Raw genomic sequence first — 17,917 nt, forward strand, 5'->3', positions numbered from 1 at the left:
AAATGATGCTGGGCAAGATGCAAGCAGCATCCACATCTGGTAATAACACACGAATGGAAGAGATTAAGCTGTGACAGCACTGAAAAAATGAGAGGTAGCCAGCTGGCTGCAAATTTCATTCACTGGACAGTGCTCTCCTAGGGAAGTCCCAACAGTCAATGAATTCAAATGAAAGCTTAACACTGCCACATGTAAGAAAAGGTTGAACATCCCGCCTTAGGCATATCCCAACACTACTGTCCAAAGCTTGGTAAACAGAGAACCTACTGAACTAACAAAGCATCTATTTCTCTATTTTGCAACACATTTATTTCCTCCTTTCCTTATAAGCCTTTGATCCTGTCAAAATGCTGTATGATGGGATGAATTCCTCCTTATGCTTTCTTCTCTTCTTCTAATGTGACTGTTTAATGTTTACATTATTAAATAGATTGATCTTCACCATTAAACACAACTTGGGAGGAAGTGTGTTTAAACTCCAACTATCCCACCCCGCCACAAAATGTGCGATTTACTGGACCTGAGCATTCTTCCTGCATGTTTTCAAACTCAGGTTTTTTGTATAATCCTAGAGTGAGAGTGCATCAAAGACTCCGCACTGATGAAATGGATCTCCTGGAAATCAATAGCCAAAGTCTATGAATTTCATCACAGATCTTCCATTTGCAGAGAGCACCATTTGACTAAAAGAGCTGAGTAAGAATTTCCAGGCATGATCAACTATGATTGCTTGGCATTACAAGGTATGTGAAAAACCAAACATTTACTTAAGGGAATATTTGGAGTTTTTAATAAAAGGAGATGTGAAAGGGGAGGATTTTTTAACAGCCAGGGGTCTACTTGGCCATCTGAGAAGGCTTTTATTGGGAGAATTGATTCTAGGTTAAATTTGCTAAAAATTTAAACAATGGATTTAAAGCCAAATAAAAGGTGATATGCTGCTGGTCCCAGAAACTCAATTTCCAACCTACTGTGTTTGAATCAAGCTCCAGAAAAAAATCCCTCATATTTCTAAATTTACTGTATTTTTCTTCTACCCTGGTCTGCAACAAATCTATCCAACAATATGCAAGATTTTTAAAGAGACTGCTACAGCAATGTGGAAAATACTCTCTCCTCTGCCATTGATAAATTTTTTAAATCTACTTTACAATGCCTTCATGTAGAGATAACTCTCATTCCAGAAAATCCCTGTCTTTGTCTCCTTACATTAAGTTGATAGGCACTCTGAAACATAACCTTCTGGTCATTAAAATGTCTCACCCAGAGGGAAAGTTAAAAAAAAATCATTATACTGTATTGCTAAACTATTTCAGGGATACATATAGTTTCTGTCAATATTGGCTCATTCCCATTCCCTCATTTCTTTTTCCAGTCCTCTCAGCACAACTCTCCTAAGAGGCAAAAAAAAAAATCGCTATTAGTCATCTGTAGATGCACACTAAGACAGCAACTGTGTCTACATTCTAAAAAGGACTGCAAGTGCAAAAGGCATAGACCCAAGGTACTGCATTCACACAGCCACTCAGAGATTTACTAGAGCTCACTTGAAGGTAATGACTTAAAATGCAGCTCCTTGCTATAAACACAGTGTCACCAGTGACCCAGCTATTTCCTGAGCTTCCTGGGTTCTACTCACTCATGGGGAATTGAGCTTAATGTACTGCAATGGCACTACTAGCAATGTGAAACATTCTGCTGTTGCATCTGGACTCTTTCAGGTTTGATGTACTATTAAATTGTTTCATTTTAAGGCTGACAGCCAGAATATCCCAGTGACAAGCCTGACCAGGTCTCTTAAGACACTTGGTTAGCCTAATTTGCAGTTGTACTGCTGCAATGATACTTCGTAGATATAGGAGGTAGTCAAAGCAAAGGAAATTGAAACCCAGTAACACAAGAAATCACTTTACCACAATTGCACTGGACAGCTGTGTATTTGCCTGTCAGGCCAATACCACAGTGTTTCTGGTCTGCAATGACATTTCCCTTAGCAATCAAACTCAATTGTTTAGTAGACATATTGTAAGAATTTCCAGAAAGTCCCCACTTGTTTTATAAAGTTACTTTGTAAAATAGGAGTTATAGCAGATTACTGTAGACTATTCTAGCAGTAACATACTTCCCAGATAACCACTTACATACTACCTCCTAATCTGATCAGGATACTTTCTCTAGAAAGGACATTTTGGGTATTACTTTTGATGCTTCTTGAGAACTCAATGCTTGGCCATATGGTGACACTGGGATGCACTTACACATAAATGCTGCATGGCAAAGTTCCCATACGTTTCCCTTTGACAGCAATCAGTGGGGGATACACCAGGCTTAGTTCTATTTCTGCAAATCTCTTTTTCTTCCAGAAAGAAGAACCTTTGGCAATCCCTTTGCTCAAACTGTTGCTGACTGGCCTGGTGGCTGCTGTAATAAGGAGCCAGCCCCTATGCACCTGCCATATTTTGCAAAGCCACAGGGTGACCAAATGCAGTTGCACCAGACCAAGGCTCAAGCCTGTTGATTTCAGGTGCTGTCTGCAGGTATCAGCCTCCTGCACTTAACAAACTAACAGATGGTACTGTAAGGAATAAAGATCATTCAGAAGCAGTTCTAGAGAAAAGGAGCAATTAGAAAGGCTATACTTTGCTTGCCATTTAGGTACTAGAAGGACACTGTAAATTCATCTGCAAATTTTCAGGACTTATCCAAACTCCTCACAAAACAGTCGATCAGCTCTAGAAGTGGAGGTGCTTTCCAGGGAAAGTGCATACAATGGCTGCTTTCTGCTTACAGGCAGCACAAATACTAGCTTTGAGAAAACCTGCATTTAAAACGATGTTTTTTCCTAATCGATAGAAAATGGCATTTGAGACCCCTGTGGGCACTTTTAAGCCTGCCTGCTGCTTTGGACATCTTGGGCAAGGACAAAACTAAACACTGCAGTTCTAGATTAAGCTGCAAAATGCCTATACCAGCTACCTGTGACCCACTCAGTCTGTGAGCTTTGTTATACTGCTTTAAGAGTGCTTTTTGACAGAAGGAGGCAATCACTGAGGAACTGCACTGCCCCCAGGAGACTAAAGTCTTCAGCCAGACAAAGCCCCTCCAAGACACATCTGAGTGCCTGTCACTCCCAGACACAAGAACAGTCCAGAGCATGACATGCTTACACTAAATTCAACTCTAATTATCCACCATGGCACCAAGAAGTCTCTGAAAGTCTGTTTAGGGATACCTGCTGCCAGGACCCATGTGAAGCACAGTGAATTTTCTTACGTGGTTTATCTTTTAAATGTTCACTTGGTGACCACCTGTGGGCCTGACCTGACTGTGACATCTCCTGTATGCTGCTGGTGAAATGTTAAGTGTTGCGTGTTGCAATAGGAAGTGTTTCAACCAAGACCAAGAATGACTGATTCATAACTTTCAAAGTACCAGAGCTGTTCAGAGTTCCATTTGTGATTTCCCGTGGTGACTGTCAAAGTGGGAGATTCTCATGTATTCATGAGTTAGTTTTAAAATGTGTTTGCAAGGCGTACCTTTTCAATTAATTCAATAGTAGGCAGCTACATTGCAAATAAAATAAATAAATCTCAAAACTTGGAAATTACTTAACAAAAAAAAAGGAGCAGCATTTCATTGACTTTCTTGCTTCCCTTTGTGACATCATGGGAGCTCTTGCCAGCCACTGCTACCACTTCATTTCACATGATGTACCCAGATGGTACAGCGATGGGAGCAACAGAAACAAGTTGCATATTTCATTCACGAGTAGGTGAATCATTAATAATTCGAATCACTCTTAAAAGCTTCATGAAAGGTTTTAAGATTGTTCCTAGGATTTTTTTCTGGTTCTCATTTAGTACTGAAGACAACCTCAACTGCTTTCTGAATCAGCTTTAATAGTCATAGTTCTTCTAAAAGTCCATGGGACAGTCACGCTACTTCAAACAGGACTAGATATCAGAAGGGCAATAAAAGAGAGATGTGTTAGCTCCTGTTATCCTCATCTTGCAAACACCGGTTGTTGTAAATAAATCCAAATTTCCATCCTAAATATTACTGCTTAGATTTTAAAAAACGCTCATTGAGGTAATATACACACTCACTGGCACGGTAAAGTGATGTTTTAACAGTTTTGAGATTAAATCAGGATTTTAGAATGTCAAGGCACTGAAGTATCAAAACTTCTATTAAGTTAGAAAAAAAGTTCATATTGTGTTTCTGTATCACATGCAAGCCAGTTTATAGAGAGGAAATGACGTTAGCATCTTCTGGCTAAAGATAAGATGTAGTCAGCAACGTAAAAGGAAGAAAAATTATAAAGCTCCTTCTCACTTTGTGTTGTACAGTGCAGTTTGGCAGCCCCTTTCCTTTTTATCTCTTTATGTTTAAACAGTTACAGACTCAGCCAAAGATACCACACCAACAGGCTACAAAACTCATGTCTCATGGAAGGGCTTATCCCAGTTGTTAATCACCTGTCAGGAAAGGTTTTAGGCTTTAATAGGAATGTTGTCACAAAGTTTATTGATATAAATATCAAGACAATATTTGTAAAGTTCAGATTTAAACATCTAGGATTCAATTACTTATCTTTTTAAAAAAGGAAGAAAGTAAAAAGAAAATTGAGTATGAGTAAAAATATTTCACTCAGGGAGATGCAGATTCAAATTTAAAGGAGAAATGTGCATTGAATTTTTAAATAAAGATTTATTATAGTAAAATTCTCTGAGTCCTATTCGAAGATGTGGACTTACTGTGTAGGCCACAAACTCATGCTCTTGATAGGATAGAGACAGGCAGAGCTGCAGCTAAAGAAACACCCAGCACAACCAGTTTCCAGCCTGCTGGTGAGAGGTGCACAGGGAAGCTGGAACCCTTCTTTCTTGTGAGGTGCAAAGATGCCCCTGACTTTGGATCTAGTGCTGGAGGAAGAGCCCACTGGCATCCTGTCAGCACCTGCAATGCAGCTCAATCTCATGTTTCACAAGGGGATAAAATCACTTTTGTTCACAAAAGGAGGAAAGATCTTCCTGGAATGCAAGGTTTTATAGACATATTTAAATAAAATACATCATATATATAGCATATCTATGAGCTCAATATTTATTATAATAAACAACAATATGATATATAAAATAAAGATACAATACTATATGGTAATTTTGTAATATATAATATTATGAAAGTATATTGTTTTCCTTTGTAATAACCAAGAAAAAAAATAAATATTGGGCTTGGGAGAATCTCAGAGTAACAATTAAAGTTGGAATGGCCTTAATATGCCTTTCCTTCCTATCTTAGGTGAACAAACCCAGTTCCCTTCCTCATCCATCATGTGCTCCACCCCACCTCACCATCACAGTGAACTCCTGCTGGACTTGCTCCAGTAGGCAAATTTCTGCCTCACACTGAGGAGCCCCAAACTGGACTCCTGAACTCCTGATGCAGCCTTATCAGCACCAAACAGGGAGAGGCACTTCCTTCAGCTGGGTGGCTACACTCCCACCAACCCAGCCCTGGATGTGTTTGGCCTTCATTCACACAAGGGCACATCACTCACTCCTGCTCCAATTCATATTCTCTTGCTCAGAATGAGTAAACAGCATCAAACAGTGTGCTGCTGAAATACCTGCAACTTTCCCTGATTTTAAGAAGAGACAGGTTAATGGCCTTAAACTGACAGAGAACAGTCTTACAATGCATGTTAGGAGGAAATTCTTCACTGTGAGGGTGGCGAGGCACTGGAACAGGTTTCCCAGGGAAGTTGTGGGTGCCCTAGCGCTGGAATTGTTTGGAATTGTTGATGGGGCTTTGAGTAAGCTGACTGAGTGGAAGGTGTCCCTGCCAGTGGCAGGAGGAATGGAACTAGATAACATTTAAGGTTCCTTCAAACCAAACCGCTCTATGATATGATTCTATGACTCTATACCCTTAAAGGGCAATTTTCAAGAAAGAATAAGAGACAAAGAAAAACAGAGATAGAAATGGCAGATGTACAAAAAGTGCCAGATAAAACCTGCCATGAGAAAAAATAGTCCAATTAGTTAATAAATCCAACCTGAGCTTGCAGTATAACTGCCAAGGCCAGTATAGGTCATGTTCACTTTATCAAAAAGCTAGATGTGCATAAACAAAAAAGCATTGAGATTCTCCTAGGTTTTTGTATATTAGGTGTTCCATATATTTCTATATCTGTTGTTCCCAACATGTCTCTCCTGGTCAGACAGCGGAGTCAGACCTAAGCACAGCTTGGGCTTATATGTCTGGAAAAATCTCATGAGATGTGCAGGAATAAAATTGTAAGGCATCAAAAAATCAAAGATCTATAGTGAAGCTTGATGAAAGGTATATTATAACATTTCCAAATGAAAACTTGGGATTCAACCACAGTTTGTACCAGCTCTGGCTTTCTGTTGTATTTGTTGTCACAAATAGTTCAAAAGCTTCTTCAGCACTGGTAAAATTACAGATACATATATACACAACAGATACACACTTCTACATATACAAAGAGACTAGTACATATATTAGAAGAATATATACATAATGGAATAAAACCTTATTTGCCACAAATGTACTATTTTACTTTGGTTTTACACAGTACTAGAAACCTCAGGGTTCTGCTTCAACTTCAGCATTACTTGGCTATGGGCAATGAGAGCTGCCTATCCGCTATAAAACAAGGTTTGACTCTAACACAACATGACACTCTCTCACATTACTAATGCTCTGGCATAAGGTGTGTGTGTTTTGTGACAGTTCACAGAACCACACCAGTTTCTTTCTTTGTTTTTTTTTTCTTAGATGGTAAAAATGCACCTGTACCATGTTCCTGTACCTGTACCTTGTTCACGGAGAAATATCTCAAAATCAAAAATCTAATATAGAAATCAGATGGTGATGAGGAGAGACAAGTGGATAATATTATATTGATATCCCTTTGCATAGCATAGATTTGGTAAAAATTATGGTATTTAGAGCCCATAAACCAGAAGGCATACAAAACAGAGGGAGGGTGACCCTGTTCCTCAAGCAGGTAGGCAGTGTCAAGTATATGCAAGTGTAGCATACAAAAGCCATTTGCCAAGCATGCACGTTTGTAGCAAGTCTTTTAGAAATATAGCTTACCTCACACATACAGCATCCCAGTATTTTTTGACAAATATTTATTTTTCTCCTATCTCCAGAACAGTGACATTTCAGTATTTCACAAGCTGTTCACAAGTATTTATGCAAAAGGATGTCTCCACTGCATTCAGCATCTTACTGGACCTTTCCCACATCTGCATTGCAGAAAGCCAGCCAAGAGCCCCAGCACTGAATGCACCAGCAGCAACAGCCACCTCTGATATGATGACTAAAGATCAGCTATCTCAGAAATACACAGGACTGGCTAAACATGGGAAAGAACCATAAGAGCTACAGCAAGAGCTTTTGAAATGTGTTGTACAGACTGCTTACATAACCCAGACAAAATTGGAGTTAAGGGTGTCAAACAAGCACAGGGAAAGACACTAGAGGGTAAAACATTTGAAACTCTCTATTACTAGGATTTTCAAATGCCTTACAGAACACAGAAACAATCAAGGTTCTTTATGTTCTCTCTCTATTCCAAAACTGACATTTGAGGTCAATTACTTCACTCCAAAAGCTGATAACAACACTACTTAGTATTTCAGTTCCTTCTTGTGCATAGTTCCTGAATCAAGAAATAATCAGAAGAATGAGCTCCTCCAGTGTCACAAGCCAAGTGTTTCTAGTCATCTTAATTTTCCATCGAAACCTTAAGGCAGTCTCTTTTAAGGAGAATGGTGAAAAATTTAGAAACTCAAATAACCTACAGAATACCACACAAAACTTTCCCAATTAGTGTAATCACACTTTTATAGAAGGAAGAAAGAGTTTTTATGTGCTGGGCCCTAAAACCTTTACAGACTGCAATGAAGACATGCCAATTCCTCCACTGTCTTTTCAGAGAGGCAGCATCTGCCCAAAGTGGGTCCATGGCACAGGGAGATATTAAGCTGAGATGCATGGGAAGCCACAACTAAATACAGCATACATAAAGTATGTGAATAACCCCTTTCTAGGTACAGAATATTGGGTACATCTGGGCGTTTCATGCAATTAGGGCTGTAACTAATAAACAATCCACCTTTCTGTGGACTGGTGCACCAATAGAACAAATAAGAATGTGTGTGATGCCATATCTATATTTCAAGCAATGACATTTTTATAAGCTGGAGTATATTTTAATAATGCTAGATCCTATTTTAATTTTTGCTCAAATCTTCAAAGAGGGATGTTTAACCAAGGCAAATTAATTGTTGTTAAGTGCTTTGCAGGCTCAGGACTAAAGGTGTAGACACTGCAGAAAGGAGTTAGATGGATGTGAAAACCCCTGTATGTTTAGATGCAAGATGCTCCAAAATCATCATTTAAACAGACTTTTTATGTTGAATGCTCCTTTAATTTTTACTCTCCACAGAACACGCAATGTTAGGAACGGCAGAGAAATACATGCATTTACTATTCTTAAAATTAAGTTTCTCAGAACTTTGCAAATATCCTGGGTAATGATTATAAGTTTTGAGCACGGTTACATATGTGGTGTTTGTCTGTCATTTATCTGTGGTGAGACTTCTGACATGAAGAGAAAGAAGGTCATTAAAAAGAAATTCATTTGGCTTACCAACAAAACACAGGGAGGAGCAAATAGCGATTCGTGTATGGTCAACAGGAAAAAAAAAGGCTCATGCCTGGAAACTATTACTTCAATCATGGCCCAGAAGCAGGAGGAAAATGAAAACAAAAATCTGTACACAGAAGCAGGCAACTCATACAACAAATCAAAGCATATTGCAGGTCAAAGCAGCTCTTGGCTGAATACATGCAATTCTGATGGAAGCCTTGAAAGAACATGTGTGGGGTAGAAACCAGCCCTCTGTTAAACCATTTCTAATAAACTAATGATGTAGCTGCATTGCTCATGCAGCAATCACCACATCAAACAGACATTGTTAGAAAAAGACCTAAAAGCCACAGAGCCTGGAATGAGACAGGAGATGCTACAGGGTATTTCTAGGCATTCCCCCTCCATCTTTTGGAACAGCAATGACAATCTTGGGGAGGTGGGGAAGGGATTTTCTCATCCTATGAAGTACCCCAACACAAAGGTCTTTTTTGTTTTATGACAGGATGAATGAAAGACCATTCACAGCTTTGTAGGAAGTGAGAGCAATCTTGCCTTGCTCTTCTCCCCTGTAACCAGACCAATTCCCACAGTCTCTTCCATGAGAACTGTTCATTGTGTAAAAACTACATGTAATTACTCAGCAAGAAAGGAGAATAGGATAGGACTTGGAGATTATAGGACATAAAAAGATCAATCTTTCTTATTTTCAGGTGACTCCTGAGCTGTTGTCTATGCACCTTTGTCAAGGGCCCAACCACATGCCTATTAAGTATTACATAGTTTTGAGTACGTTTCTGTTCTGCTCCTTCAGATATTGCTGAACCTGAAGGTTTTGGGTTCAATTAAAGTTTTAGTTTTTTCCATTGCAAAACACAAAAATATTTCACTGGAAATTTGCCATCAGCCTGAATCGAGAACAGGAATTATGCTTCGTTTGTAAAGATTTACAGTAAGATTATATTTTCTTTCTCTCTTCAAATTGTGCAGTTTCATCGTATTCAATGTGTTGATGCTTTTATTACCCCTTTCCAAATGCTGCTATCTTCCAGGGCTCCAGGCAAATGAACACTATCAGGACCTCTACACTCTCTTGTGAGTCTGTGTAAAGTTTTTTATTCTCTTTTTGTCTTCTATAATCATGCACCTTGTTTATATACAGCACTGGTTTTCTAGCATTTTCCTGTTATGGATCTTAGAGTAAAATTATCTAGTAAAGTCTGTTCCTTTCATTAGATAACAGAACCTTGATAGGCACATAGTAAACTAGCCTCATGTAAAAATAAAAAAAGTACCATGATGTGTATAATGTCATTGTAATGCAACTTAGCAACCAGAAACATACTGTCTGACTAGGCTATTTTTCAGTAGTAACTGAAAATGCATGAGGTCTGTAGGTCACAGTCAAACCAGTTTAAACATGACGGGTCTTTAAGAATTAGTCATATGTCTATTAAATAAAATATGCATGCCCTGTTCTGGGCCCCTCAGTTCAGGAAAGATATTGAGGTGTTGGAGCGGGTCCAGAGAAAAGCAACAAGGCTGGTGAAGGGACTGGAGCATAAGTCCTATGGGGAGAGGCTGAGGGAGCTGGGGTTGTTTAGCCTGGAGAAGAGGAGGCTCAGAGGTGACCTCATCACTGTCCAGAACTACCTGAAGGGAAGTTCTAGCCAGGTGGGGGTTGGTCTCTTCTCCCAGGCACTCAGCAATAGGACAAGGGGGCACGGGCTCAAACTCTGCCAGGGGAAATTTAAGTTGGAGATCAGAAAAAATTCTTTACAGAGAGAGTAATCAGGCATTGGAATGGGCTGCACAGAGAGGTGGTGGATTCACCATCCCTGGAGGTGTTTAAACTGAGATTAGACGTGGCACTGAGTGCCATGATCTGGTAAACGGACTGGAGTTGGACCAAGGGTTGGACTTGATGATCTCAGAGGTCTTTTCCAACCCAATCAATTCTATGATTTCTGATGAGCAGAATCAATGAGAAGTAACTGTGTGTCTTTTGAACACTACCCTGATGATCTGTTAAGCAATGGATGTAACAGTGAGATTTCATGTTTTGGTAATAGGAAGATAAGTAGATAATAAGCAACAAGATATGAAACCTACAGGGAATTAGAATTCCATATTAGAAATTAATTTGCAAATTAAAATTGATCACAAGGATGGTGTTTGTGTGCCTACATAGGAGAAATATGATTAAGGCCATTCGGCACCCCTTTTTTAATTATGAAAGAAGAGTTACATGCCAAGCCTTCACACCAGCCCTCTAAACTGATGTATGATGTTGACCTTGAACTACACTGCCCTCAGCAGATGGTCATTGGGCTGAACCTCTGGCAACCAGAAAGTTTTGAGAGAAAGGCAGTTTCAGCAACTTCTTTTCCTTGGGCTGGGCCAAGTTGATATTTCCTTAGCTGTGTTACAAAATAAAATGGGATAAGAAAAGACTTTTTATGAACTTAATTGCAGACAGGACTTTATCTTCACTCCCCTCTCCAAAATCTCTTTCATATCACACTCTTTTAGCTTTTGTTATACTGCTGAGTAACATCTTGGTTTGTGAAAACAACTAATGTAATACAAAGTCACCTTAGTCAAGATGAAAAGCAATCCATTTTGAAGAGACAAAGGATTCAATAATCTGTTACTAAGGTAACTTACCTCATGCCAAGCATTTCAGGATTTGAAAGGCATCTACAATTAATCAAGTCATGCAACAGTTCTATGATGGATGCTGCGATGGATCACATTTTATGTATGGAAAAGCTGAAGTACTCTAAACTTACAAGGCAAACAGAAGATGTAACATTGCATCTCATCTCTTCCTTTTTAAGTCTCCATGTAAATATTTGACTAATGTGTGTTTTCAGAAATACTTTAAATTCCAAATGTAGGTTTTAGATTTAAGATTATACCACTACTGTATCATTTTCCTGAGTGATTAGAAACTATGTCCTCGGGACTGTCACAGCACCCGGTACTAACCGGGGCTGACCCTGCTGAGCATCCGAGATCTGATGGGATCGGATGGCAGGGAGGCATTGAACTGCCAGGGGACGGTCCCTACTGAGACTTGAACTCAGGACCTTGGGATTCAGAGTCCAGAGCGCTCTCCTTCACACCACGGGACTGCCCCACTATGGGATGTGCCACTGAATTGTCACATTTGACAGTAACTGAATTACATTCCTACTCGGATTGCAAACAGCATTACAAAAGACTCCAAGTCAACATTCCCGTAAGAGAAAAGGAAGTTTCCAGTCATTTAAAAAGGGAGCCAGCTAGAAAATTAGTCTGCAATGTAGCTTTCTACCAGCCATGCCACAGGCTGGTATTTGTACCAAAACCAGGCACAGGACACAGAGCAGGACTGAGGCACCAAGAGCATGTGGGATGGGAAGCAAAAAGCAAGGGAAGAGGAAAATGAAGATAACAAATTGCTTCATTAGTTCTACAGCTTATGAAAAAACTTGTTGGAGTTAGTGGCCTTGGCTATGTCCTGTTTAAATAATGTCAAGGTTGAGTTCAAAGACCCTAGGGGAAAAAACTATTTGAGTTTGCAAGTAGAGTGGAAAACTACTCTATTATTATTCTATGGGTTTATGCATGTGAAATTTGTTCTTTCAACAGTTCCATTAAAAAGTAGTCATATTAAATACCAAAACTATGGCTGCATTTAAATAGCTTCACCTGAAAAACCTTGTTAGTTCAATGATGTGGTTGGCAGTCTTTTCCTGACACTGTACAATCTCATAGAAAACATTTCAACAGCAAAAACACAGAATCATATTAACCTACAAATAAAATGTGTGGAAACGGTTGAAGATAGTATGTCAACAAAGACTCCAACCCATAAAATATTACCTATTACAACATCTTTCTTAAGCAAATAATTGTTAACAGGTTATCCTTTTTAAGCACTCAGAACAGCAACATACAAGTGGTTTGAACTAATGAAATTATAAAAGTGTTGAAAGAACAAATATCACACAGAAAGCCATGGAACAAACCCACCACAAACTCCTCCTGAAAGAATAACTAATAAAACTAGATAAAGATGATATATACACACATATATTACACTTATTACTGGAATGGTAAGAGTACTGAGTATTTCACTGTATATATAGTGAAGATTTTTCCCTATTCTCAAACTTCTGAGTTTGGCACAAAAAGAAACTCAGAAGAAGAGGTTTGACTGCAAAACTAGACACACTTATTTATCTTTGTACAATTTGACAAATAAAGTTAATGAATAAAGATGCTTTCTGAAGGACATCTGAAAATAACAGAAGCAGTCACATTTCTCCAGCAATCATCTGTTTGTCGTTGCTTTCCCAAATCTGGAAGAGGTTGCTATCTTCAAATCCAGTTCCCATCACCACTCTAGTCCAGAGGCTTTTTCCTAAATCCACAGAACATCATGAAAACAAAAAATGTAACTGAGCCTAGACACATTCTCATGTGGTAGGTTTCTGAGGTGAGTGGCAGAATCTTTCACAGAGCCAGTTACAAATCTGATTTATGGGGACACAAGTCACTAGCAGAGTCCCTATTTCACTACATTTGACCCTTAGTGCACTGTTCTGAACCTAAAGAGTGAACACATTTGATCAAGCCACTGCACAGTGAGATGTGCCTTCATTGTAGCATTATTTAATGCATTTTTCAGTTCTGTTTTGTCAGAATGAAACATATTTGAGATGCAATATTTAAGAATTATTCAGCATCTGGGACTCGTATAAGGTTTTAGCCAAGTAATTGCCACGACCATTCAAAGAGCTGAACCCACAGAAGCATGAGACCATAATCAGCAGTGATTTGACTTGCATCATAGATCCGATCTGGGCTGTTGTTTCTGTTCTTTGGGAGCAGTACAGACACAAAGAGGGAGAGGGAGTGGAGATGGAAAAAAACCCTCAAAACAACCCCTTCTTTTTCCTGAAGTAACCAACCATAATGCTTCCACTTTCTTCTGAAGTCAAGAGTAACTGCAGGCAAAAAAGCAGTAAAATAAACTGCCGCAGAACATGATCCTTTGTATCCAAGAAAGTACAAGTGAAACACACTGCAGTAGCTGTGTAATGTCTGATGGGAATAGTTCCTATAGATTTAGCCAAAAGCAAATGTAATTGAGATTTGATCCTTTCAGCTACTCAGTACAGTTCAATTTTTGAAGAGGTGACTTTATTAAGAGTACTAGAAGCACACTGAACTCTTACTTTTGGGGTTATTTTGCTTGCTTTTAGAAAGTGTTTCATGGTTGGCTCTCAGAGAAGGTAGCAAGGAACATTTACTTAAACATCTAAAGAGCCCCATAAAAGAGATGAGAACTATAACGGAGCAACTGTGTGAATGTCAGAAAAGACATCATCACAGTGATTGTGGAAACACCAGAAAAAAAAAATCTGTTTTTTTTTTGTTGGTTTTTCCATCCCCCCCAGCCTCCCAAATTCCTTCATGAGCACACTTCCTTTCATAAAAGTAAAATATCTCAGAATATCTGAAAGAATTATTTTAGATTTCCATATATGGATTTAATTGTATAGTTCTTGACTACAAATATTATTAAGAAATAAAAATAACAACAACAATTAGAACAGTTTTGTCAATGCTACAGAGCAAATTGAGAGTCTTGATAGTCAGTCACATGTTTTGTCCAGGAAAATAAGATCTCAGAACCTGGAAGGGACTGGATTCCAGTATTGCTGCCAGAGATCTCTCTGAACTGCCTCTGAGTTGTAAAGTCAACCTGCCTTATGTGTAGCACCAAACTAAAAAAATTGCAAGCTGAAAGTCCTACTACTCCTTCCTATTACTGTGTCCTGTTTTTGCTAATCCACAGCACCATTCATAGGAGGACCAGTGCTGCTCTAGGTCAGCGTAACCAACTACAGCTCATGCTCTGAAACTGCATCTTTCACTGCAGTTTTCCTTCAAGCTCCCAGACAGCCTCCCACAAGTGGATATTGCCAGAACCTTTCATTTCCGCCTGTTTAGGATGTTTGGGTGAAGGCTGAAAGGCTATATAAGGTATAGAGATGAACAAAATTAACCAAATAACAAAGTAGAGGCAATAGATACAGATTCGCAGCCCAAAAACATTCTCATGTTCTGTGTCCCCTAGAAAAACAAACATGTAAAACAACTACTTTAAAAACAGAGACAGCCAGCAGCTGCAGCTTAAATATTTTATAACACATCTTCCCCAGCCACAGGAGTGGGATGAGGATGTGCTTGCTGGCCTCTTCAAAATCCATGCTCTGGCAGTATTCCTCAGCAGGCAGCTGCATAATTTCTTCCCAGCACCCTGAACCAACACAGACAAAACCATAAATTGCATGATAACTAAAGCCATCACTCCGATTAAGCTAGAGGTGTTAAAAAATACATGGGGCCAAAGAGCACAACTCCAGATTACAAAAAATACCCCAAAATTGAAGATGTGCTTCCTCAGATATGCAGAGAGATTAATCAGCTGTATAAGAGGAGATTGAGGGGAAATTTCATTGCAGTCTACAACTTCCACATGAGGGGAAGAGGAGGGGCAGGCACTGACCTGTTCTCTGTGGTGACCAGTGATAGGACCCAAAGGAATGGCCTGAAGTTTTGTCAGGGGAGGTTTAGGCTGGGTATTCAAAAAAGGTTTAACACCCAGAAGGTGGTTGGACACTGGAAGAGGCTCCCCAGGGAAGTGGTCACAGCACCAAGCCCGACAGAGTTCAAAAAGCATTTGGACAACACTCCCAGGCACATGGTGTGATTTTTGGGGATGGTCCTGTGCAGGGCTAAGGGTTGGACTCAATGACCCTTGTGGGTCCCTCCCAACTCAGCGTATTCTGTGATTCTGTGAAATATCCCATACTGAAGGGTACCAGCTGCCTGAGGAAAGGACAGCTCAGCTCAGCTTGTATCAATGACCTGGGCTAGGTATTAGATGGAATAGGAATTTCGAGGCACGTGGTCCTTCTCAAACATTGTATTCTTCCAGAAGCACTTTGCTCCAGTCCTGTCCTCAGACTGTTTCATATCCATCTGTGCCTGCTAGGTGGTGCTGTGGGATGGCTTTTCTAAGGCAGAAAAGGCAGCTTGTGTTTTTCATTCCCCTCACTGATATTTTATTCCTTCTACGTGAGAACAGCCGCAGTGTTTTTTGTATCTTGGCTGTCCAGGATGTGTCCTGCCAGGTCTCCTTTCTTGCTCTTTACTCTCTGTAGGCATGCAGTGGCCACTGCTGAGGATGCTGCTTCTTCAGAACAGTCAGAGAGTATGAGTGCATCAGTGTTCATTTGCATGTGTCCATACCCATGCAGGAAAGCAGGGATCTCAGATGGAGGCGGAAGGGACTAATATCTACCCTAAAATTCTTCAAATTTTCATTTTGCTTTGGTTCTAAAGGATACAGGACTTTTTTTAAAAAAAAACACCTATTTTTATTGACAAAGCGTGATTTTAAATTAAATCAGACACACAAATCAAAAGCATGGTTTCAAAGGAAAGAGTAAGACTAAAACTTCCTGGAGGCCCAATGAGTGAAATATCTCCCTTTTTTCCTCTCAGACTGCAAATTCACTTCTATGAGGAAAGATACTCTACTGCAAAAACTTTAGAAGGCAACGCTCTGAAAAGGGAGGTAATGGGTAGGATATTCTTTTAGGTCTCACTTTCATTCTGGAATTGGCCAATAACTCAAGTGGCAGGATGCTATCAGAGCTTTAACATCCATAGCATCATAAATGATGTAGACGGGAATGAAATATTCTGACCTGTAGGTAAAGTAAGTCTGGTGATGTCCATCTGTTCCACATAACTTCATGACAGTTTAGCCAAAGATGACGAATGATCCTAACCCACCCTTCTGAGCAAAAGGGAAGGAAAACAAAACAACCCCCAGGATGAGTAATTGCAGTAATACTACATTAGGTGAGGACATCAGGAAAATCTTGTGCCTTGGGACACCCTCTGAACCCTTGCTGTTCCTATGAAAAGGTCACCCTAGTTATTGTCAAGGCTATTGTCTTTAACATAGACTTTAATTTCTCTGTAATGAGTTGACATTTTCTGTTTGATGCTCTGCTATGAATGATCTTGCACTGTCAGAAACTGACCTCGGGCATTGCATCCCCACATCAGAAGGGGATGACAAGAAAACAGAAGGGAAAATTTTGCAGGCCAGTGACAAAAGTACGTCATGATTCTAAGGAAGTTTGCTGCAAATCTTACTATTGGATCCAGAGCTAGTACAGATGTCCATCTGAGCAAATCACCAGACACTGCAGATTTGGAAGCAAACCTACTTTCAGGTTGTCTACTGCATCCTTCCCCCTGCAGCCATGCAGAATCCTTACTGCAGAGGGTCTGCAGTTCCCCTGAGCAAGGAAGAGTGGCCCAACAGACATCAAACATGAGAAGAGTGTGTATACGGGGAAACTAGACTGCAGTGAGAAAGACAAGCACAAAAATTACCTGAGCACAAGGCACTGCAAACCACAGAGTGGTAGTGACACAGAGGAGCAAAAAATATGAAGTGGAATTCTATCCTCTCTATTTAAAGGAAAACACAATGAACTGAAACACAATCCCCATGGGAATAACAGATTTGAGGCAATTCCACCTGTGAGGGTCTCTTGCCCCACTTTACTCTTTCCAGGCAGGAAAGCCTGTCATATGCAAAGCTTGACTGAGGAAGCGGAAGCATTCAAACTGCAAGTCAGCAAAGTGTTACATTTCCCTCCAAAATCATGACAATGAGATGCTCAGACAACCGCACAGTGACATTTAAAGTGCAGTGTAGAAAAAAATGCCTTCTGAGGGGTTTCTTTAATTTTATTACTAAGCTAAAGAGGGAAGCAGTTACACACTGCTGGAAAAGAAAAAGACAAAGCACACATTTGCTACAGTTCTCTGTCTTTTAATAAGAGGAGAAAATTCCAAAATGAAAGGGACCAGTCCCTAGAAATGTCATGCTGGCTGAGGTATTAACAGTATTTTTCATATTGAATACCACATTGTTGTTTTTTATTGATGTGGTCTTCAAAAAGGAAAATAGTGGAGAGATAGAGGGGGGCAGACCTGGAAGCATCTGAAGTGCTTGTTCAATTGCTGTGATCAAAGAGGATCAGAATATGGAACGAGAGCACACAGCATGCCCAGATGCGACTCATTTCAATGTATCATGGGAACCAGCTAGAGAACCTGCTGGCATGCTGGAAATTA

At 39.7% G+C, this 17,917-nt stretch overlaps 1 protein-coding gene across 6 annotated transcripts in view; it reads right to left on the reverse strand.

The window, feature by feature from the left end:
- Window positions 1–17,917, reverse strand: part of FHOD3 (formin homology 2 domain containing 3) — a 390,828-nt gene that overhangs the window by 131,329 nt on the left and 241,582 nt on the right. The gene's annotated exons all lie outside the window — the stretch shown is intronic.

This window comes from Pithys albifrons, chromosome 4, assembly GCF_047495875.1.
Source record: "Pithys albifrons albifrons isolate INPA30051 chromosome 4, PitAlb_v1, whole genome shotgun sequence".
Classification (NCBI taxonomy): Eukaryota; Metazoa; Chordata; class Aves; order Passeriformes; family Thamnophilidae; genus Pithys; species Pithys albifrons.